This window comes from Lutzomyia longipalpis, chromosome 3, assembly GCF_024334085.1.
Source record: "Lutzomyia longipalpis isolate SR_M1_2022 chromosome 3, ASM2433408v1".
Lineage (NCBI taxonomy): Eukaryota > Metazoa > Arthropoda > Insecta > Diptera > Psychodidae > Lutzomyia > Lutzomyia longipalpis.
The window spans coordinates 28464620-28487906 of record NC_074709.1 but is presented as its reverse complement, the minus strand read 5'-3'; the positions used below and the strand labels follow the sequence as shown (position 1 = coordinate 28487906).

At 33.5% G+C, this 23287-nt stretch overlaps 1 protein-coding gene across 2 annotated transcripts in view; it reads left to right on the top strand.

The window, feature by feature from the left end:
• LOC129793636 (nascent polypeptide-associated complex subunit alpha, muscle-specific form) overlaps positions 1-23287 on the top strand; it is a 66019-nt gene that overhangs the window by 1328 nt on the left and 41404 nt on the right. For both annotated transcript variants that reach the window (XM_055833798.1, XM_055833799.1), the window contains exon 2: positions 13297-13933. The gene's annotated coding sequence lies outside the window, so the exon portion shown is untranslated. The remainder of the gene's footprint in view (positions 1-13296; positions 13934-23287) is intronic.

Below are 23287 nucleotides of genomic sequence, written 5' to 3'. Positions count from 1 at the left end.
TTAACAAAAACCGAAATGAATATTGAAGAAGGTTCTACTGCGAGTAATCACTGTATTTTAGGGATAGATAAAAGAATTTTCTTAGAGGGTAAAAAAACGTTTAAATGGAAACTTTGAATTAATTAGGGAATTTCTGATTTCTTCCAATTAGAAATGTTTAACCCTTGTAGGATTAAATAATTCTAACCTCAAACTTTGTCATAGAATTTAAAAAGATTTATGTTAACACTGGAGGACCAAACTGGTAATTGCTGCCAATTTGACTTTTTAAACCGCTATAGATTGAAATCTATCAAACTTATCTTGGTAAATAAATGACTTTAAATACTAGAAGTTCGTCAAGAGAAAATCTGGAAAAACGTTTTCTTTATAATAGAAAATTAAGCTAAAAATTTGAGGTTAGAAATTAATGTCATTGAAGTGTTAAATAGATTCAATTTTCGAGGGATCAAAAAATTCATTTGGTCACAGTGGCCAGAAATGTCCTCCAAGGATTAAATTGGGTAAAAAACGAATTTAAAGGGATACATAAAGTTTTTATTTGCAAAATATTTTATGATTGAAAGAAAATTAACAAAATAAACCAACGCCATTGACCTATTTGTCGTGAAAGAGTTAAATTAACCCATCGTTGTTGATTTGTTCGCAAAGTGGAGCACCATTATTGCGAAAAGTACTCTAAACCTTGCTTCTAAACTCGTTTTTGCTACTTAAGTAAATAAATATTCACCTTCTCATAAGACTCTCAGCTTCAAGAGCTTCAAGAAGTTTTAAAAGATTGCAATTAAGACCAACTATTTACTTTTTTATTATTATTTTTCCTTCATTTTCCCTTTTTGCTAAATTGCAATTTTCACGTTATAAACTCTGTGTGTGTGTGTGGAAATTGTCTCGAAAACAACGAGAAAACATAGGGTAAATGTAATGAACATCATCAGACATTGTAAATTGTGCGTGTTGGGTAGCCAACAAAAGGAAAGTGACACAGTTTTATAAATATTTCAAGGTGGATCTTCGTGTTAATCCCTTTATGAAAATTTCTATTAAGCAATATAATATACGTTCCATTTGGCTTACCTTCGCTCTCCACAAAAGCATTATGTAGTTGTTGTTTATTTAACTGCTCTATTTTGCTAATCTTCATTGTTTTCTTGCAATTTTTTTGTTACTTTCTTGCATTTTTCTCGCAATTTTTGATTTAAACTTCAAATAAGTAAAAAGAAAATTCGCTTTTCTCGCAGTTTTTTGTAGAAACTTCACTCACGTTTCGCAGGATAATGCAAAATTTGAATAAGAATGAAAAGCAAAAGGAAAATCCTTTTTATTCTGTTGTGAATTTGTAAAATTCACCGAAATGGTGTGGAAATTGAATTGTCATTGTTGTGAAATACCGGAAATTGTTAGAAATTCCCTTTCCTGTGGCACACCGGGTGATTCTTCTCCGTCATTCAAGCAAATTTTGCCGCATTTTCTCTTTCTCTGGCTACTGAATAATTCAAGGTAATTTTGTTTGGGTTATTTTCCGGAAAATCCCTCAAAATGTTATTACAAAAATTAATGTTCATGACGTCTGACATGCCGTTGAAATTCTTTTTTGACAATTTTCTCACGCGCGCATTTAAAGTTTTCCTGCGCCCCCACGCAAACATTCACGAAATCTTTATTACTTTATGCTAATTTGTCTTTAATAAGATTATAAGAAGGAAATTCTTTAATTCTTATTAAATTTCTTTTCTTAAATATCTTCAATATTATGTGGAATAAATTATTCTTGCACATTTTGCAATTATTCCGCGTGACACCCAATTTTTCCCATTAGAATTCCGGCAGCAAACCCAAAATGGGGGGTGGGTGGTTGGGTTGGCTTGTTTCCCTCCCGTCGTATAGAGAGAAGGGCAAATCGAGACACAAAAGCACCATTATTGGATTTTAGATGTGCGCTTGTGTGGCGCCCCAAACTGCCTCATCCCCTTCCGTCCCAATGTATTCCCGTCCTCTCTCTTTGGTCTCTCCAACAGCACAGTCTACGAGTTTTGCCGCCATCCACCCTCGGGGGGTGACTTTGGCAACATATTTAAGTGGAAATTTGATAATTCACAAGGTTTTCTCTGCACAGTGGAGCTTGGCTTTGCTAAGGGGTGAAATTTTTATGTAAATTTATTTAAGTAGCATTCAACGTTAGCCCTCCCACATTAGCTGCACAAGATTTACAAAATTCATTTATTTGCCAAAACATGGTTGGATTTCTGTTGTAGTTGAATTGTTAATTTGATTCGTTTTTTTTTACTTCAAATAATTTGTCTAAAATGACAATTGATTTTTGACAGTAGTTATTGTTTGACAGAAGTTTGTCTTGACAGGAGATTCCTTTTGACATTAGTTAATTTTTGGCACATAAGCTTCTGTTGACAGCTCTTTTGACAACAGTTATATTCGATTTTACTTTAATTGATTGGTGATTAATTTTTAACGTTTATTTTGTCAAATTTTTTTTTGACAGTTATATAATTCTGACAGCAGTTCAATTGACATTTTCGTTTGAAATTACTTAATGTTTAAAGATTTCTGACTCCTGAGAAAAGTTTCATTTGACAGTTATTATTTTGACAAAAGAACTTTCTGATAGCTCTTCCACTTTTGACAGCTCTTCATGACGTTTATTAGACTCGTAGCATTAATCCTTCGAAAAACTTTAAAGGCAAAATGTAAAACCTTAATTTTTTTGCTCATATGTTGATTTATTTTTTTGGTAAAAGGAGAAGATAAAAAAAAATGAAAACGAGTTGCAAATGAATTTTCAGTGTTGCAGCCCAGCGTGTGAAAAATTCACGTCACACCGCTCGTTTTTTGTTGAACAGGAGAAAGTTTAGCGCGCGAGATATTCGTGAAAAACGTTATGGGGCAAGAGATTGGGAGGTAAAAGCAAAAAAAAAGCACCAAAGTGGAGGTTTTTTTAGAAGGAGGTAAATAACAGAGAGACACAAAAAAAAAGAAAAACGAAGAGACAAAGAGTGGGGCCAGAAAAATGGTGAAGATGGATTGCTTTTTGGGTGTTTAACGGGAAGAATTTGCAATGAGGTTGAAAATATGGTGTTGTTTGCATTCTAAATGGGCAAGAAGGGTTGTTGCTCTATAATATGTTCTCAAAATCCAACAAATAGCCCGATTAGGGGGTGGAAAATCTCCTTAATACCTTCCTAAATGCCTTCAAAGGATTTGTGATGTTTAGTTCATTAAATTGAGGGGAATGAGGGGATTGGGGGTTGTGGTAGGTGGAAATATTTTAATTAATATCGCAAAATTATGTTTCAATCACAAGAAATTGTAATTTTCATGAAGACATATCGTCATGCCTAAAAAGATCGTTTTTATAAGAATCTGTTAAAGTTTTTGTTTGACAAATAAAAAGATTTTGCGGAAATTAATAAAGATAATTTAGGAACAAAAAAATCTTCAGGTGTTTCTTCAAAAATTACCGTAAAAGAATTATTCTTAAATAAAAAGAATCTTACGGTCTGTGAAGTGAAATAAAAATCATATAAAGTTTTAAATTTTATTTATTTTCTTTCGCCTTAAGCGGGATAATTCGGATTTTACATTAGAAAATCTTAGAAAGTTTTTATTCTAAAATATCCTGAGAATTTCCATGCAAAAGAGTCTTATTCATCGTGCATGAAGTCAATCCTCTGCGTGCAACCAAATTTTATTTTTAAATATTTATAGAAGCATTGTAAAGGACATAAGAAAAGTGTGCTAATTTCCCGGAAAAGTGCTCGAACGAGAGTTTTCTCGTTTTTTGTTTAATATTGATATTTTTTCTTAAAGAAAATTAATATATTTTTCAGAGATTTTCCGGGAAATGATCTTGCTTTTCTTGAGTCTTTTTAAAATGCTTTACAATAATTAAAAAAAAATTTGGTTACACGCTAGGGACTGATCCCGATCAATATGAATAAGACTCTGGGCATTATTCAACGACCAAGAAACCTTTGAAATTCGTTTGAAATTTTCAAATTTCAACACAAATTTCCAAGATTTCAAGAGTTTCTTGCTCGCTGAATAAGGCCTTTTATTTGAATAAATTAAAGATTCTAATGAAAGTTCTTCTTGTGAATTTATTCCCTAAAATTCGCCCATTCTCTGCACTCATGTAGCTTTCAATCAATGCAAAGCTTTGAATTAATCAGCAATTCTTGAGAAATTTATTTAATTCATCCGAATTTGAGGCTTTAAATTGATAAAGGCATAAACTCAGTAAATTGATAAATCCTCTATTTATCTCAAAGAATTTTCTTTGTTGTTTTAACCTCATGTTTAATGTGGATTTGCCACAAACTAAACTATGTATTTGTATAAAATAACATTCAAAGTTAGACTTTGCGTCTTCTTGGCAATTCGTCAATTCTTTTTCTTTTTTTCTTTTCTTTATTAAAATCCTATCAGCAACTATGTCAATTTGTGAGACATTTCCTTTTCACACACAAAGAGAACGAGACGAAATGGGAAGATGAGGATTGTGTTTGCCAGCCAGCCAGGCAGGCAGGAGGGATGTGAAAAGGAGCGCTTTTAAGTACAATGTGATTGTGAGATTGATAAATTGAAGAGATAGTCAACATGAGGAGAGAAGGAAATTCTCTGTGTGTGTGAAGATGAAAAAGTTAATCTAACCATCTGTGATTTTGTGACGAAGCTAAAGGACGAATATTTGAGGATGAGGGTGGTTTATGTCGGGGGGTGGTGAAGGGATGTTTATTTACCTGTTGTTCATTTCTCCCTTTCATAGCGTTCTCCTCATGCTCTTTGTTTTCCTTCCCCAAATGGCCTCTTGCCAGGAGGGAATTGAATAATTCACTTATATTTTCATTGCTTTTTTTATTTTTTACTTTTTCTCTTCTCTTCTGTCTCTCCTTTCCTCGACGTGGTGGACCCTTTTTTTTGTACCTTGGGACGGTTTGGGTGTCGTCGATGCGATCAACCTTCAATGTACTTACTTACATGCCTCTACACACAGGGTGACTCGCTTACCCCCCTACAGGGAGGGGTTGAGAGCTCAATGTGAGCCGTTCAATGACCCAGAGAAATATCGAACAGTAATGCGTAGAAAATAGTATATATAGAGAGAAGGAATGACAGTGAAATTGTGTAATACAGACAGAGGGAATTATGTGGAAGACGTAAAAGTCGCGAGACAAGTTGCGAGATAATGTGGTTGATAGAGCAATCGTGAGACTCTCCGTCAAATGCCCGAAGGTCTCCCTTTGTGTGCTTCACCTGTTATATAGCTTTTGCATATATAGCTTTACAACTGAATTTATAGAGTCTCTTAAGGGGCAGTAAAAATGTTCTTCTTTTACTTAATTTTTAAAAGAATAATTTACTTTTTTTTATTATCATTGATTCTTTATTTATTTTTTTTGAAATTCTTAAGCATTTTTGAAGAAATTTCCCCGCTAGAGGGCTTTAAATTTTTTTTAAAGATAAGCTTGAATTGTAAGCTTCGAATTTCTTAGGATAGAAGTGGATTAATCTTTCTCACAGTCTTGTTTACTTCAATATTGTGGTCTTTATAAGAATTTTACCCGCGTTCTTTAGAATATTTCTCCGCTAGAGGGCTTAAAACTTTCAAAATTTCATTGAGATTAATCTAAAGAATTTTTCGAAATAGTTCTTCTTTTCATTTGATTCGTAGCAAGTAAATTTCCTTTTTCATTTAAATTAATTATAAATCTTTTCTTGTTCTTATTAAAAGGATATTCTTAAAGATATTTTCCCGCTAGAGGGCTTTTTTAAGGGATGGTCACGTTATTTTGGAAACTCTACAGGAACAAAATGGACAAAATGTGAGAATTTCAAATAATTTTTTTGAGCACAAAAATTTATTTTCTAAATGGAAAATACTGAATTCTTATCAATATTTGGCCATTTAACAAGAGTGCAAGCAAATTTCGAATTTTTGGTTTCAAAATTGGCTTGAAAATCGCTCTTGAAAGTCCCCGAGTTTCCAAAATAACGTGACCATCCCTTATTTTATTAAGAACATTTTGATTATTCAGTTTTCGCTAAGAATTTTCAAAATAATTGTTTAGAAAGATAATTTTTTAATTGCATTTTTATTTGATTAAAAGATACCAAATGATGTCTTAAAATTAAAAATCCCGCTAGAGGCTAAATGTGTTTCGCAATAAAAATAGTATGATTAGAACTATGATTTATTTTTACATAAAAGTCAATTAATATTTCCAGTCTCTTCATACAAGAATAATAAATGTACTAGATAGGGCGTTACATTGAAAGTCTATTTCTCCGCTAGAGGGCTTTAAATGCTCCCAAACAGTTTATTAAATCTTCCACCCGTCGCAGAAAAAATCTTTAAATTTTCTTACAATGAAATTGTAATCAGTTTAGATTAGAAGATTCTTTCCCTAAAAAATAAGATAATTTTCCACGCAAGAGGGCCCAAAGATCTTCTATATTTGCCACGAGAGGCGCTGCGGTGCTTCACTGCTCATTAATTACAAAACACCTTCACTCATAAATAAAATGAAACGAGTTTACAAAGTTTTTAAATGCTCGCTTCGCCGTGTAACCTGTGTGCTGCGAGCATAAGGTTTATGAGTTTTTTAAGAAAAAAATGTGAAGCGCCCCTTCTCCATTATTTCTTCATACTTTAACCTTAAATCTCATCGAGCTATAGGATGTATTTATTTTATACAGATAAAATAACCCCGATAATTGCCACCTGAGAGCCAATTAATGGGTTGGGTAAAAAGAACATTGACGATGTGTCTCTTTTACAATCATTTCTTTCACTTTCAAAATGCCAATCGATGAAAAGTTTTTTTTTCTTTAATAAAAATCTCACCGCAGTCGTGCGCCGTTTTCCTCTCAACTTCTTTTCATTGCAATCTTCCAAGACTTATTTTTTTCTTCTTCTTGTAACACGGACGACGATTCTCTCTCCAATCTCGCAATCTTTTCTTCTTCTTTTCTGTTTTTTTAAGAGGGGGTTTTGGAAGAAGAAATCTCTCTGCGGAATCTTATGCTTCAATGCGTTGTGTGTGTGTATTTCTTCGCATAAATTAAAATACCGTAACTTTCTTTTCGCTCTTTTGCGACCCAAAGGGGCCAACTATTGCTGTGTGTGTGTGTGTCTGCCTGGACTTTATGGGTTTTTGTCTTTCGTATAGCCCGATTTTTATCACCCAACGAGGAATGGTCTTCTTTGCTTTTATGGTGTTGTCACTTTTGGTGATTACCCAGGGATTCATGAGGGCTCTTTCCACCCCCGTAAACATTTACCTTTCTCCCCGGTGCTAAAATTCTTTCAACGAAGAGATGCATTGTTGCGTATTAAAGGTCTTTAAAATACGTGTAATTCTATCGTAAAATTCGTTAAATTGCAAAGGATTTTATTATCGGAAAAATTACTTTATACTGCATAAGTAGATAGTTAATTAGGTTAGTTGGTTAGGACGGTAGTTCATAAACAAAGTATCACAGGTTCAAATACGATTGATGACCATTTTTTTTTCTCCTGCAAATTGAATTAATTTGAGTTGTTTTAATTAAAATTTTATGAATGATTCCCTTTTATTGCGGTTTCATATTTCAAAATATTGCATTTCAGCAGCCCTTTGGAAGGGATTTCAAAGGTTTATTTTTTGTATTTCCCAGTGAAAATCATGTGTGATATATCAATGACAAATTAATGAGAGAATTTCCGAGTTTGCACAATTTTAACGCATGAGAAATTATTTTTCAATAAAACCCAACAATTCACAGGGCATTGATGAAAATTAATTTTGTAGACAATGTTTGGGACAAAAAGGGTGAAGTAAAATATGTTGGCAAGTCATTAAAACTTGTTCACTCACCCACTTTGAATAGGGAAACCGCATAAATGAACAGAGGTGAGTGAGAGAGAACCCCACCGTTCTGGAGGGAAAACAACAAACATTATGAATTAAATTACATCCCTTGAATGTCTCAAAGTGAATGTCAGGAATTTTCTTTTTTAATGGAAACACGTCCATTTGAAAGTACAACATTCATGAAATCGATCAAACATTGGTGTCGTGGATGAATTTTATATCCTTTAACCTTTCACACCATTTCCCTGTTCCCTTTTCGAAATTTAAAAAAAACTATTCCCGCGAAAAAAATCGAATTTCCCCAAAACTTTCTCATAATTTAATAAAAACTGAATTAAGGACACAAAAAACCACTTGGATGCCTTTTAAAAAATCCCATCAATGTCATGGTCAATTAGTAAGAAAATCTGCAATGGGAAACTAATCACTACGGACTCGTTCTTCTTCATTGTTTTTCCTCAATGAATCACCCCCGAAAAATCCAAAGAATCTCTTGAACGAAAATCATTCAACTTTTCACCCAGAGGCAGCTCACAAAAAAAGCAAAACAATGGCTCTTTTATTGAAAACTTCTTCCGCACTTTATTGTGAAACAATAGCAACATTAATGGGTTAACGCACACACAGACGAGAAAATGTGCGACGAGATTTATCGAAAGATTAACAGACGTCCAAAAAAATGGCTGAGATTGTTTTTTGTTGCTACATTGTAGGTATCAAAGGAAATTATCTTCAATTATAACCGTAAAGATTTTTTTCTTGCTCATTCGCTTCTCGATTACACGAGAAAATTGTTTATATAGCGCATATTGAATGGAATAGTGGAAAGTTTACCAGGGATTATTAACCCTGATGTGCTTGGGGATATTTTTATTTGAGTTTTTCATGGAAGTTTATTAGAAAATTCTGCAGAAAAAAAATTTTTAAGTAATCTTCAAGCCAATTTCTTGAAACTGAAACTGAATTTCATGAAGAAAACTTAAAATTCTTCCTTTATACGAATTTATTAACCCCGATGTGACTAAAAATTGCTCTATTACCTTTTGAAAGCAATTTTGAAGTATTTTTCGTGAAATTTTCCTTGAAATTTATATAGCAATCTTGAAATTCTTCCTAAGAATTTGCTTTAGATCTAACAGAAAATTCCACAAGAATCCTAATATTTGTTCTAAGGAAACTTCTCCGTAGAATGAGGGCTTTTAGTTTAAGGGTAAGATTCACTAGTCAGATAGACTTAAGATTCTCCTTTATGAAAGACTTAAGTTTTCTTAAGATTCTTAATGTTTACTTAAGATTATTTAAGTTTTCTTACGAATGTTTTAAGTTTTTTTTTTAAAGATTTTTTGAGAAAAAACTTAAAATGTCTCAGGAAAAATTTAAGATTCTAAAGTTTTTTTTTTAAGGAAAACTGATGATTTCTTTAAATAAATCGAGCAAAATGTATATTTTGATGATTTTTACGAATTTTGATGTTCGAAAGCGACCAGAAAAAATCGCTGAAAAATGTGCATTTAGCCAATTTAGCCCAATTCAGTTTGACTGAAGATATTTCAAGTTTTGCTTAAGAAAATTTAAAAATCTCAAATATTTCTTAGGAGATCTCAAGGATTTTTCTTAAGAAGTATTATGAAAACTTAAGGCATTCTTCAGAAAACTTAAAAGATCTTAGGTAAACTTTAAGAATCTTAAGAAAATTTAAGTCTTTCTTAAAGAAAGTTAAGTCTGTCTGACTTGTGAATTTCACCCTAAGAGTGTTTCCTTTGTTTCACTACAGCTCTCAATGAGCTCGAAATTCAATTTCATACAGCATAGAAAAATATTTCATTGCCTTTTTTCCCGCATTGCCCTTTTCCACACTTTAGCGGGGAGAATAGTGTGGAGAAATGGTTGAAAAATAAATAGAAATGAAACTTTTTTTTATGTGTAGCCAGCTTGCATGCAATAATTTCGTCTCTCTCTCTCTGTCTCTGTACAAAAAAAACGAAGAATAAGGAAAAAATCTTGAGATAAGAAGAAGAAAAAAAACTGTTTCTTTTACTGTATATTACGCGTTTTTTTGTCTTGAGAATCACACTCACTTCTTCATTTTATTTTGGATTAATTTAAAAGCACTCTTGTGCTATTCATACACCCATTTCTTCCACCATTTGTAAGGAAATTTCACTGAGGAGATGAAAAGAGAGCAAAAATGACGAAAAAAGTGCCACATTTCAATTGTTTTCCGCCGCATATCAGGTGCTATATTCTCTCTTTTTTTCTTTTTTTTTTTTCATTTTATGCAATTTTATAATTAATTTTAAAGCTTGTACCATTATAAGGTTTTAGCTGTGTTTCTTTCAGACACAGCTTTTGTGTACCGAGCAAAATCGAAAGTCGTCAGATCGGGCTCAAACTTGGGATGAGCACGAATTAGGGTCCCCACATTCCAAAAAACGTATGCGCCAAAAAATTTTTTTTCCGGCCGTCCGGCCGTCCGGCCGGAGTACAACGCTAAATTGCGAGAGAACGGTGATAGATAGAGACTTGCGGTAAACGGCAAAGTTTAAATATCGACTGGAAGACATCCGATTATGATGTCAAATTTTACCCCCCACCCCCCCGTCCGCCATTTTGAATAACCTCAAAATTTTGTTTTGCCTATATCTCAGCCCCTATTATAGCTAGAGGGCTGAAATTTTTATATGTTGTAGGGGCCATCAAGAGCTTTCCAACGATGCCTCATTTTCGAAAATCGGTCAAGCCGTTTAGTCAATATGGCCGCCTCAATTTTTCATCGAAAATCGTCCATAACTCGAAAACGGCTTGACCGATTTCGATCAACCCGGGCTCAAATGAAAGATCTCAACAAACCCTACAACTCTCTAGAACATCCGAAGTTTCAAAAGTGACCGCTAGGGGGCCAAAAATCAAAAACAAAATTTTCGATTAGTTTTCGATGAATATCTCGAAAACGCCATTATCGATTTGCTTCATTTTTTGATATGTTATAGCTGACCATATTATCTAGCTCCATGCCAAAAATGAAGAAAATCTATGTCGCCGTTCTCGAGATATAGCCTTCCAAAGTTGGCATGTCATATCTCGGGTTCTACAAGTCGGATTTTGATCAACTCAAGTGCAAATGAAAGGTTTCGTGAAGCCCTACAAATGTGTAGAACATTGGAAGTTCGAGAAATGGCCGCGAGAGGCGCTAAAGTCAAAATCAAAATTTTCGAAAATTTCGAACTCGAATATTTCGAAAATGCCATTATCGATTTACTTCATATTTTAATATATTATAGTTGAGGTTAAGACCTTTCCAACGATAGCTCAAACTCGAAAATCTATGGAGCCGTTCCCGAGATATGGCATTTTAAAGATTTCTTGGGGGATGACTTTTCAACTTTTCCCGATTTTGCATGTATTTAAACAAATTCGCGTTCTAATTTGCTCTCACAAAATTGGTACACTGAAAGAAACACAGCTCTCGTAAGCTTGGTCAGCTTACCAGTACATTTTTTTTGCATTTTACACTGCTAATATATTTCCCCGAAAAAAAAATGTATGTGGCGGAAAATTCCGTGGAAAAGTGAAAGGGTTGGGGGTGAAAATGGCAGAAGCACGGTGTATGTGGACAAACGGATGTAATTTAATTAAAATTGAGAGATAATATAATTGTAAATGGAATTTTATATTCAAAGTAGGAAAGTGAATTAAAACAGCTTGGTTATGTTTACGGTGGCATTATGAATTGACTCGTATGGAAGCCACGGGGTTGTGGTGTCAGATGTGGGATTATTGGCTGTAAAACCGCGTTTGTAGTGGCTTCGATCGGAGGGAGTCGATATTAAATGGAAATTTTTGATAGATTTTGCACTATTTTAGTCATAATTTTGCTGCTTGAGCCGCCATCTTGGCATAAGTTCAAGGCGTCGCTTTATCCCGGTTGACTATCCTTGCAACTTATCGACATTTTCGACTTACTCATCGATTACTTATCTCTTTTGAAATTCAATCACTCAGCTTTTCGCATGAGATTTAATGACTCATGCTGGGTAATCTCACTCCCAGCTGCAAATTGTGTGACAGAGGGAACCCTAAATTGTCCCCAAAAGACCAGAGAATGGCTAATAATGCCCAATTGGTTGGGAAGAAAATGCAACCAAAAATTCGGTGAGTCAGCATCACTTTCATTATCTTATCGTTCACTCCTTCTCAGCAAGAATTGAAAAGGCTTTAACACTGAAAAATCTCTTAATTCTTGAAATTCTCAAAATATTCCGCCGAAATCTTCGTGAAAAATGCATTCCAACGTCTCAAAAATGTTTGTGACAAAGTTGAGAAAATTTCCCCGATGAATCTTCCGTGTGTATTGTCTTTGGGGCGCTATTTTTAGCCATCCGCTATGCTTCATTAGCGATTCATGTGAAATTTTAAGCACACAAACAGCAAAATTAAGGTTTTCTCTCTCCGCGTATTTTTTTCTCAATTGCGCATATCACGGATAAAATCAATTAATTTTTTTTATTTCAAAATATCTCCAGGGCAACGTATCTCCATTTTCTTCCGAGAAATTCGGGGGTGGTGGGAGGATGTGTAGAGAGAAGAAAATACTCGGAAGGGAAATCACTGAAGGGAACTCTCGTGAAAACTTATAACCTGTTGATATATTTCGTTTTTTTATTCATTGCTGGTTTACTTTAGAAAAGAGATTAGAATTTAAGTTCTTTTGAAGCGTTGAAAAGTGTTTTTGACAGTTCTTTGACAGATGTTAAAAAATGACAATTTCTTACTTTGACGTTTCTTTTTCTTACGATTATTTGACGTTATCATTTAATTGTTTAAAAATCATCTTTCTAATGTGTACTAGCTTTGAATTAAATTCTTTAAATCTCTTAAGATATCCTGTAAACAAAAGGTTAAACCAAAAATACGTCAAATACCCCAAAATACGTCCCTGACTACGCCTCTGTCGTTTAAAAAACCTTTTTCTGAACATTTCGCAAACTTTCACTGAAATTTCAGCATTGTGTACATTTTAAATCCGGCAAAAAGTACCCCGAAATCCGCATTAATAGCAGGTCAAAAAGAATGGGTTGTTGATTGATGTACCAACAAGCATTGGAATTTCTCCAAATTACTTTTGCCCTTTTAACCTCAATTTTTGGCATTCATTTTAAATCCCCAAAACGGACAAAACTCTCAAGAAAGACTTAAAGACACGCAATGGAGGAAAATAAAAGAAGATTTAATCTTGAGATGATTTTTTTCATCCCTTTTTTACGGGGTCAATTAATGAGTATCTTGGGAAGGATTGTTTTTTTTTCTTGCTCTTCACGCTGTGCTCGTTCAGCTCATGAAGATGGCCAAATGATAATGTTTTAAATACCTTGAGAAAATCTCTGTTAATGTTGTATCATTAATATGTTTTTCATTGTGTCTGCAGATTTTCCCCGAGGGAGCCTAATCCAGAGCAGCAGTGGAAGGAGTCGCAGAGCCATTACCGTTGGGTGAAAATTCATCCTGTTCGAGGAAATTTCCTGAGTAAGGTCACGTTGAATCCATGACGACCAGTTGGAATATCCTTAAGTAGATAACAAGTGTGGGGAAATTCCTCGACAAGTTTCTGTGCAAAATCAATATTTTAGCAAATTTAATGTGATTTAATGTGGACAGTGTGCAAAAAAAAGTGATCGTTTGTTGCGAAAAAAAGAAAACTCAAAAGAAAAAAAACTTAAAGTCTAACGCACATTCTGAGTACACTCAGAAAAAAAACGTTGTAAATTGATGTTTAATTTTAAGTGTAGAACTGTCAAATTGTGGTGACATAACCTCAAATCAAAAGAGTGACAGATCGATTGGCGGTTGTGGTGATTGAATCAAAAAAAGAATCAATGATAATAGTTAAGGAATTGAGGTTTTAAAAACTATTAAGAAAATAAAAATTTGGTGCTAAGTGTTGTGCAAAAGTGGGACATTTGTCAAACGTCTATGTGCTTTTCTTTTGGGACTAAATAGTATGGATATATCACCCACTATTTACTCTGTAAACTACTAATTACTTCACTTGATGTTGACATAAGGTAATCAATTTGTTTTATTCATTCAACACTCATTTGCATGTCATAATTACAATGAGAATTACAAATGGGGAAGTTGTACATTGTGGAAGAAAGTCATTCGTGACTTTTTTATTATGTGTGTTTGTAAAAAGAAAATACTTAAAAACTATTTAATTTACTTAAAACTCTCGCAAATGAAATGGAAAGTGAAAGCTTTAAAAATATTTGTTTATTGAGCGCCAAAAATAATACGTTTCCCATTGACAAGGAAAAACGGTGACGTTTGATTTTTTTGACAGAAGTTATTCTAAATTTCGTTGTTTGACAGTTAGTCCAAAAAGGGTCGTTTGTTTTTAAATAGAGTAACGGATATATTTATTTTGTGTCCTAGAAAGTCAATAAACAAGAGAATTTTGCAATAAATGAAGGATATATTTTGAATTTAGTAAACTTGAACACAGAAATATGCAAACACATGATGGGAGGTTTTTGGTTAAAGCGAAGGAAGAGTGACAAATAAATTGGTTTCTTTATTTTTAGTTCACTCGGTCGCAACAATAACTGCGTCTAAAAATAATCTAAAGCATTGTTGAGTTTGTGCGCTAAATTGATTGTTTCATCATATATAAATTTTTTTTGAAAACATTCTCTCCCATCAGCTGGGTGATGTTATTAATTTAATTGAATTACTATTTAATTGCTGAAAAATGCCTTTAAACTTAAAGATAATTTTTTCGATTTTGAATTTTATTCTTACATTGAATCTTTGACGTAAAATTTGACATCCAATTTTGACATTTTTTTGAAATTTCGGGGGTTTGACAATTTTTTTTCTTACATAGCTGCAGTTTGACAGCTTTGTTTGACATTCAAATAATTTCATAGTTTTGTTATAACTGTTCAATAGAATTTCGACAGAAAGAGATTTTGACGACAAAGCCAGGGCCTTATTCACAGCCAGAAATTTTGATAACGTAAATTAGACAATTTTTTGACAGCATTATCTATTTACAGCAAAATTAGACAATTTTTTGACAGCACTAAATTTTGACAGCAAAGTTTGACAGTTCTTTGACAGCAGTAAAATTTGACTGCAAAATTAGACAGTTCTTTGACAGCACTAAATTTGGACAAAACAAAATTTAACATTTCCTTTTTTCTTACCGCCTAATTGGTTGGATAAGCCCAATTAAATGATATGGCGCGATGTAATGTTTTGAAAACAGTTTAGTAATGTTGCCGATGAATATGCAAAGTGGCCAGGCAATCCCTCTTGAATGCTAACAACTTAATTCATCTCTTTTACCAACACACACAGTTAGTTAGGTCAACTCACGGCAAAAGACTGCAGGCAGTGCTAGAAAGCTGAAAATTGGCATAAATGTTCCTTAGGGCATATAAAGGAAGGAAAATGAGTGCGGTTTGGTTTCGTCCGCTAAAAAGCATATGGCGGCCAATTTTCAAAATGGCGTCCTTTTAAGCTATAATGTAATCTAAAGTTTGTTTTAGGTGGCTGAAATTTTAGTATGTTATAGCTGGCATCAAGACCTTTCCAACGATAGGTCATTTGACTTCCTAGGTACCCTAGAACCTGAGATATTGTCATTTTTAGGTTTTTCTTTAGAAGCTCATATCTCCGGTTCTACGTAACGTACAAAGGTGTTTGACCTATCGTTGGAAAGGTCTTGATGCCAGCTATAACATACTAAAATTTCAGCCACCTACGACAAACTTTAGATTACATTATAGCTCAAAAGGACGCCATTTTGAAAATTGGCCGCCATATGCTTTTTAGCGGACGAAACCAAACCGCACTCATTTTCCTTCCTTTATATGCCCTAAGGAACATTTATGCCAATTTTCAGCTTTCTAGCACTGCCTGCAGTCTTTTGCCGTGAGTTGACCTAACTAAGTCAGTGAATTGCACATACATAGAGTGAGTCAGCATGAAAATCTCCATGAGTTTTAACTGTTTTGACTTTTTGACTCACTCCAAGATTATATAGAATTTTCTTTGAGAACTTTTCGTAAAGTAAAAGAAAAGAAGAAAACTTTGGAATTATATGTATATTTCTCTCTCTCTCGCACTAAAAGTTATTAGAAAACTTCCTTTTACCCTTGACTCTCAAAATTTGACTTTCTGCATTTATGAATGTGGCACAAAAAAGGGGTTAAAGAGATGATCTTAAACTAGAGAGAGAGAGAGGAAGTTTTCCTGAAATCCTGAAATTGTCACATTTATTTAATAATCTTCCGGGAAAGTTTTGTCGGGAAAACTTTCATATTATATAGATTTTGGGGAAGGGTGGGGGGAAACCACAAGGAGAGATTTTCTTCATTTCAGCTGATTTTAGAGTTCAAAGACAAAGCAAATGGGGAGGGTGGGTTTTATCTTCTCACAAAGTATTAAAGAAACTATTTTGCCAATGTGTCTACCGTTGAATATTATTCGCTTAAGTTCTAACAAAAACCACCGTCTGTGTGCCAAAAGATCGCGGTTTAGGTCGTCGTCTTCGGTGTATGGGGGTGTGGGTGCAATAAGTTATTGAATCAATTTCTTCAGGGACACAAAGAGCACAAAGAATGGTGCTCGAATGAGATGAAGACAAATTCAAAAGCCTCTTATTTATTCCCCATAAACATTCCCATCGAATTCCCCCCGTGTGTTTATGTAATTGAATGTATAAAAAGTATATAAGTATGGTATGTACATTATGTATGAATTAAGAGAGAGATAACTCCGTGAATTTTCTTCGCGCTATTGAGTAACATTTGTGGTGTTATGAAATGCTATTTTTAAAATTGCCAAGTATACGGAAATGAATAAATTGTGTGAAAATGCTCAAAATAGAGGAGGAGAAAGAGGGAATATTTAGATAGGTATGTGTTGTGGTTGGAGAATGCCACTTGAGGGATAAATTAAAGAGACATCATTGTTGCGAGGATTGCACTCATAACAAACTTCTTACAACCACGAAGACGTTACAGGCTCAATGCTGTCGTCAAAAGAAAGCAAAAAAAAAGAGAAAGAAAAAAATCGTTAAAAATGGATGAGCAAAAGAAGTTTAAAGTATCTCCTCTGAACATAAAGTAATTTTATGTCTGATTTTGTTGTCTATTTATAAAATTTAGAAACACCCGACGCACACAGACATGAAGAACCAAAAGCATAAGACATTAAGGAGTAGAGTCAAAGAAAAAGAGTAGAAAAAATGGGCATCAACCTCCAAAAGAGATGCTCAATTTGAAAAGAAAATTAGGAGAATAAGAGAGAAAATGAAACAGGTCAAAAAATATCCCATGCTGGGATCTTCCTTCACACACAAATACGTCCTCTCGTGCATTTTAGTCTGCAGAAGATGGCTCAAGACGGGCAAATAAGGGGTCTGTCGAATAATTTGATTTTTAAGGCTTAAATTCAATACGTTCAAGGCTTGAATTAAGTACCTTCAGTGCTTAAATTCACTACGTTTTAGACTTGAATTTAGTTGTTTTTAGGCCTAAATTCTCTACGTAATAAGCTAGAATTTAATCTTTTTTAGGCTTAAATTCAGTACGTTTCAGACTTGAATTCAATCATATTTTAGGCTTAAATTTAGTTCGTTTCAGGTTTTAAATTACTACTTTTATGACTAAAACCTAACATGTGTCTATCTGTCGAAGTATTTCATTTTTTATTTAGCAAATCCATCAAATATTTCGGAAGATTCGAATATTTTCATTCACATAAACATCCCTTATAGGCAAAGAAAATTCCTCTCAATATTTAATAAAAAAATTCATCTCAATAAATAAACCTTTCTTCAGTCAAATGAACAAAAGAAAAATATTTAAAATTCTTTTTCTAAATGGATTTTGAATCAATAAATTGCCGTTTAGCGAAAAAAAAACGATCGGATTCTTCAGTATTTACATAGCAAATTAAACCTTGAATGTGAAACCCTTTGTATACCCTACTGCCCGTCCTCCCCCACGGAGGGTAAACATCTCAATTATTCAGAAAATGGAGGAAAATTCAATACGATTTTCATTTCTTTTGAAATCCCTCCAGCATAGATGAGTTGAAAAGAAAAAAAAGATTTTCTCGTGATGCTAAAAATAAACACAAAAGCAGATAATTCTTGTTGCTTTATATTTAGCATGAAGATGCGAAGTGACAAATTTTCATTCATCTTCTAAATGAGATTTACAGTGCAAACAAATAAATATAAAAAGTTATTGAAAAGATTAGGGGGTTTTTGCATGGGAATAAATTAGACTTAAGTTTGGATTAAATGATTTTTAAATCTTGAATTAAGATGGAGGCGCCTGGTGGAATTAGGCGTCCTCATAAACCTTTCTACTAACTTTTTAATCAGAAATTATTCCTTAGAAAAATCACCAGACGGATCCATCAAACGTTTAGCAAAAAATAATTGAAATTTAATAAAAGAATATTTGAAATGTCTTCAAAAATCATTTAATTCACGTATTTCCTAAAAATAAATATAGTATAAAAATATACCTTAAAAACTTTGCTGGAAAGCACAACAAACATCCAATAAATTCAAAAATAGATTCTGTTAATAAGCCTACCCATGCCGTTCTATTGACTCTGCGGGAATATTAATAAATAACAGAGAGTTAAAAATATCATTATCATTGCTTCGTCTCTCGTATAAATGACATTTCACAGCAACAGTGTGTTGTGTTATTAAAATGAAATGAATTTTTATTTTGATTTTATTGCTCACAAATTAAAATTCATTAACTTTCCATTCCAATGAAATAAAAAAGGATCAGAATTTTAATAAAACTTTGAGTCAATATTAAACCCCAAAAAAAAACGTAGAATTTATTAAAATTATGTTTCTTTGCAATGAACGCAATGAATGTTAATTAATTATGCTTTTTATGCGCAAACAGCGTACATTTTCAGGGGGAGGGGGAATTTATTAGGTGTAACCCAAAAGGCAATTCTGGAGTGATTTATTTGGCATTTTGTGGTGTTAAGAAGAATTTCTTGAATTTCTAAAACATGCAGAATTATCCATGTTATAAATTTCCACAAAAGATGCAATGGAATTAATATTTTTCACGCGTGTCTCTTCTCTTTCACTTCTTGTGTCTTTTTTTTCAAATATAATGTTGCCTCCACAAGAGCCAAACACATAAACTTGTTTATTTTCCATCTAAAAATAATCGCATTTTCCAACCAAGTAAAATATAGGTCAAAACATTACAAACTTTCTGGTTTTTGTTGTACAAACTGAATGCGGGAAAAACTCACAATTACTCGGTGATACTTTTACAACTTTTTCTTTCTCTTGGCACCTCTCTCCCTCTCTCTAGTTCTCATTCTCTTTCAATTCATTTCACCCCAAATGGGCAAACCTTTTGTTGGCTTCCGTTCCCCCCTATTTTCCTCTTTCTCTCCCTCCCTAAAATAAACTTTCAGACAGATTTTCTCCTCTAAAAAAGGGAGGCATATGCGATAAAAGGAAAATTTTTCCTTCCCACCTTTAACCTCTAACCCGCGGCATTGTGATTCTCCCGTGAACTTTAAGACAAAGCAGGGATTTTTTTTATATCAACAGGAGGATTTGACCCAATTATCCGGGGAGAAGAACAATTTATGCAATTAGCTACAAGACTTTTCCATAAGGATCTTTTTCATCCCTTTCTAAACTTAGATATTTTTATATACTTTCAATCATCCACTCAATTTAGTCGGCACTTGGATGTGTCTCTTCGCACTCTTTAGCCCCAAGCTGGTCTTTTTTTTGCTCCACTCTTAATCCATTTATCCGACAATCAATTAGCATATAAATCACACATCTACACAGAGACACTTTTAATTCACTCAAACTCGCATGTTTCGCTCACTTTCTGCCTCTTTCTCTGCGTTCCCTTCCCATACGACAGCCATGGGGGGAATTGATGACATTTTGTCAAAGATTACAGGTAATTTTTACTCAAAAATTTTTTTATTTTTAAGGAAAATCGTTTTAGTATTATGGAAAAATAATGTCTAAAAATTTTCTTAATTTAGATTAACTTATTGTCGCTAAACATTAAGAAAAGTCGAAAATTTATTACTAAATTGAGAAATGTCAATTTTTTGACATAAAATTGATGACTAAACTTAATGTCAACAATTCGAATTTAACTGAATCTTCTTGAGGGATTAATTTTGATCAAAATCTTAAAATTTCTTTACTTTTTTGCCGGTAATTTAAATTAAAGAAAATCAATGGAAAATTATTAACCCTCATGCGCCCATGTATGTTTATTTATTAAGTAAAATCAAATAAAAAAATATTTTGAGAATAAAATCGAAAGAAAAACCTTTTAAAGACAGAAAAGAAGGATATTGAAACTTCTAATTTATCTTTCACTTAATTATAATGAAGCTTCTAATTAAATTGAACCAATTAGTCAATCAGAATGGGGCGAATGTCATCAATTAAGATGTGTGTGAGAGTAAATAATCCATCCCTTTAACCCAATGCAAACATTCCATAACATTTCCTCCACAACTACACAGAAGTGGTTTGTCGAAGGGAAAACAACGAAGAATGAAATGAATAATTGTGGTTTCATTGGGTACTATTAACATAATTACTCCATATTTACAGAAGACTTGGCTGGAAGAAAAATCTTGTCATGTCCACTACGGTGGAATCCCATCAACCGTTGCTTTTCCCTCCTCCCCCTCTCCTTCTGAATTGGATGGAAAAGCGTCTTACGGATGTCTTCTCGTGTCTTTTTTTTTTCAACAACTGAAAATAGACAAAACGCACAAAAGGAGGTCTTTTCCACATGAGATAATCAATCGTCGGGCTAATAAACTTGTCTGTTTTCGTCTCCGGTATTCCACCTGTCTCGAAGGTGAATAAATATCATGAAGAAAGAAATATCGATGTGGAAATACTTGAAGAAAATGAAATTCAATCTTGTGGAATTGCGTAGACTCGCGACGTAAACATCAACACTTCAGGGGATAATCTCTCTCTTTATTTTTATTTTTTGCTGCTTCACTTACTCATCACAATGAGGGAGGTTTCTGTTTTTCTTTTTTTTGGAGGAGGAGGAGGAAATTAGGAAGAGAAAAATCAAGAAGAAGTGAAGCTTGATTGCTCGGAAGTTGCCAACATATTAAATCTAGTTAGAACTTGTGTTGAAGAAATGTAAGTTTGACTTAAAAACTCAAGCCTGACTTAAGAAAGAAAGCTAAACCGTTTATTTAGCTAGGCCTATATTGTTTAAGCCGAACCTTAGTTCCTTTTAGTTAGCCTTTTAAGACGCATTTAGCTTCAGTCTAGCCTAATCTAATCTTGAAATCTTAAAAGGCTGATCTTAAGAAAAACTTAAGTCTAGTCTACCGCTAAGGCCTTGCTTCAAAACCTTAGGAATGACTTTCTAAACTTAAACCTAGTTTGAAGAAAGCTGTACTCTAGCTTAAAGAAGCCTATTCTGGTTTAGAAAAACTCAGATCTGATTTAAGACGATGTTCTTTTTGCTAAAAAAAAAAACCGAAGATTCCTATATTACAGAGTCTATTCCAATTTCCGTTTTTTAGTTTTCTTGTACTGCCGAATATAAAAGCAAAAAAAAAATTAAAACCGTGACCCGGAGAAATTCATCCTTACCCGCAGTCCGGAGATCATACCCCAATAACCGAAGTCTCCGGGTGAAACCCCTAGAGGTGGTAACCCTAAGTTAGAACGGCCATTTTGAAAGAAAAATCTAGGTAGTAATTCAATGGTTAATTCATATGGCGTATTGGGGTTAAATAGAGAAGTAAATTAAGGAACTTGCTGGGCAAGAAATTAAGTCACGGTCATTATGTAATTTAGAACAAAACAGAGGAAGAGAGAGAGTGAAAACTTACCACCACCCTCAGCTATATATGAGAATTTTCCGTATAAGGAGTTTCTCTGCACGAAAATTAGACAAATAACTTTATCTCCTCAATTTTCACAGCCAGTGGTGGTGGTTTCCAGTTCATCAGGAAGTTTACAACTTTCCTCTCTCTCTGCGGCAGCCATAAAGAAGAATTATAGCTGAAATAAAGTGCATGTGCTGAAACATGAGAAGCATACACACAACTTTCAATTTAACTTTAATTTTTTTTGCATTAAATGCATCGAAAAAGAAATCCTTCAATTTCTGCTTAAGGGGCCATTTGTGAAGAAATAATTAAAGGAGAAAATCGGGATAAGAAGAAGTTTAAACGCAAATAAATACACAACACCCAATAAAAGTTCAACACCTCGCAAGTGAATTGATTCAGAGTGGGTGGGTGGGTGATTGATTGATGTCACATAGCGCACGGTGTGTCTACGTCGTCAGCATAGACCCAACATAATCCCGTGAGAGGGACTCACCCCACACACTCTCTGTATGTTTGAGTGTGATAAATTCACATCGCAATGAGGGAGATGCGTGAGATTTATGTTGAGTACCTCAAAATGCATTTATTATGTGCATAAATTACACACCAATTTTCACTCAAACATGCCAAACATCATTCATTTCAATTCACAAACTCTTTTCACGTTCAACTGATTTTCTTTCTTGTTTTGTGCCTGATGCTTTCATTGTTAATACTTGAGAAGCATTGATGGATTTAATATTATGCTAATTTTTAGCGATGAATATGTTCACTCACAAACACGAAACGTCCTTCAAGCCTGCGGTGAATTATTGCCTTCAAATTTAAATCAGGGAGCTTGATTTTAAGAATACTGCGGTGCTGCTTAAGGATTGAAGGAGTTAAAGAGTTTTTTTTTAAATGATTTATTAAATATTTTGCGACAATTTTTTTAACAGTTGCAATGGAGACGCCTGGTGCTACTAGGCTGCTCCACCCAAAGGGTTTTTTTTAGGCAAATTATCTGAATATTTTCGAAGATCCGAATAAATTCATCCAGATAAATCCCCTTTGGCTCCACCTTAATTCCTACTTGAATTAAATTGAGAGCGTTAATTTACTGCCAATTGCTTCTACCTTGATTTGATTTTTTAATTTGTAGAGGGGCGACCGTTGGCCGGGAATAAAATCTAATTATCCGAGAATAAGACCGAAAATCCGTTTTTTAATATACCTTGATTTGTTTTTAATTAACCCTTTCATGGTAATTTTAGTTAAAAGAATTGCAAAGAAATATCATGAAAAAAATTCACATAAAAATGTACGAGAAATGTGTTGAATTCTTTATCATTTTCATCATAAACTTTCTAAACTTTTTTTAAAATTCATTTCATAGGAATTTTCTTTGATTATGCATTTTCAAATTTGCATACATTAAAATGCAAGAAAAAGCGTGAAAATTAAATGCAGAACAATAAAAATTGATATTAAAGTGATTGAAGCAGAAAATTATTCATTTA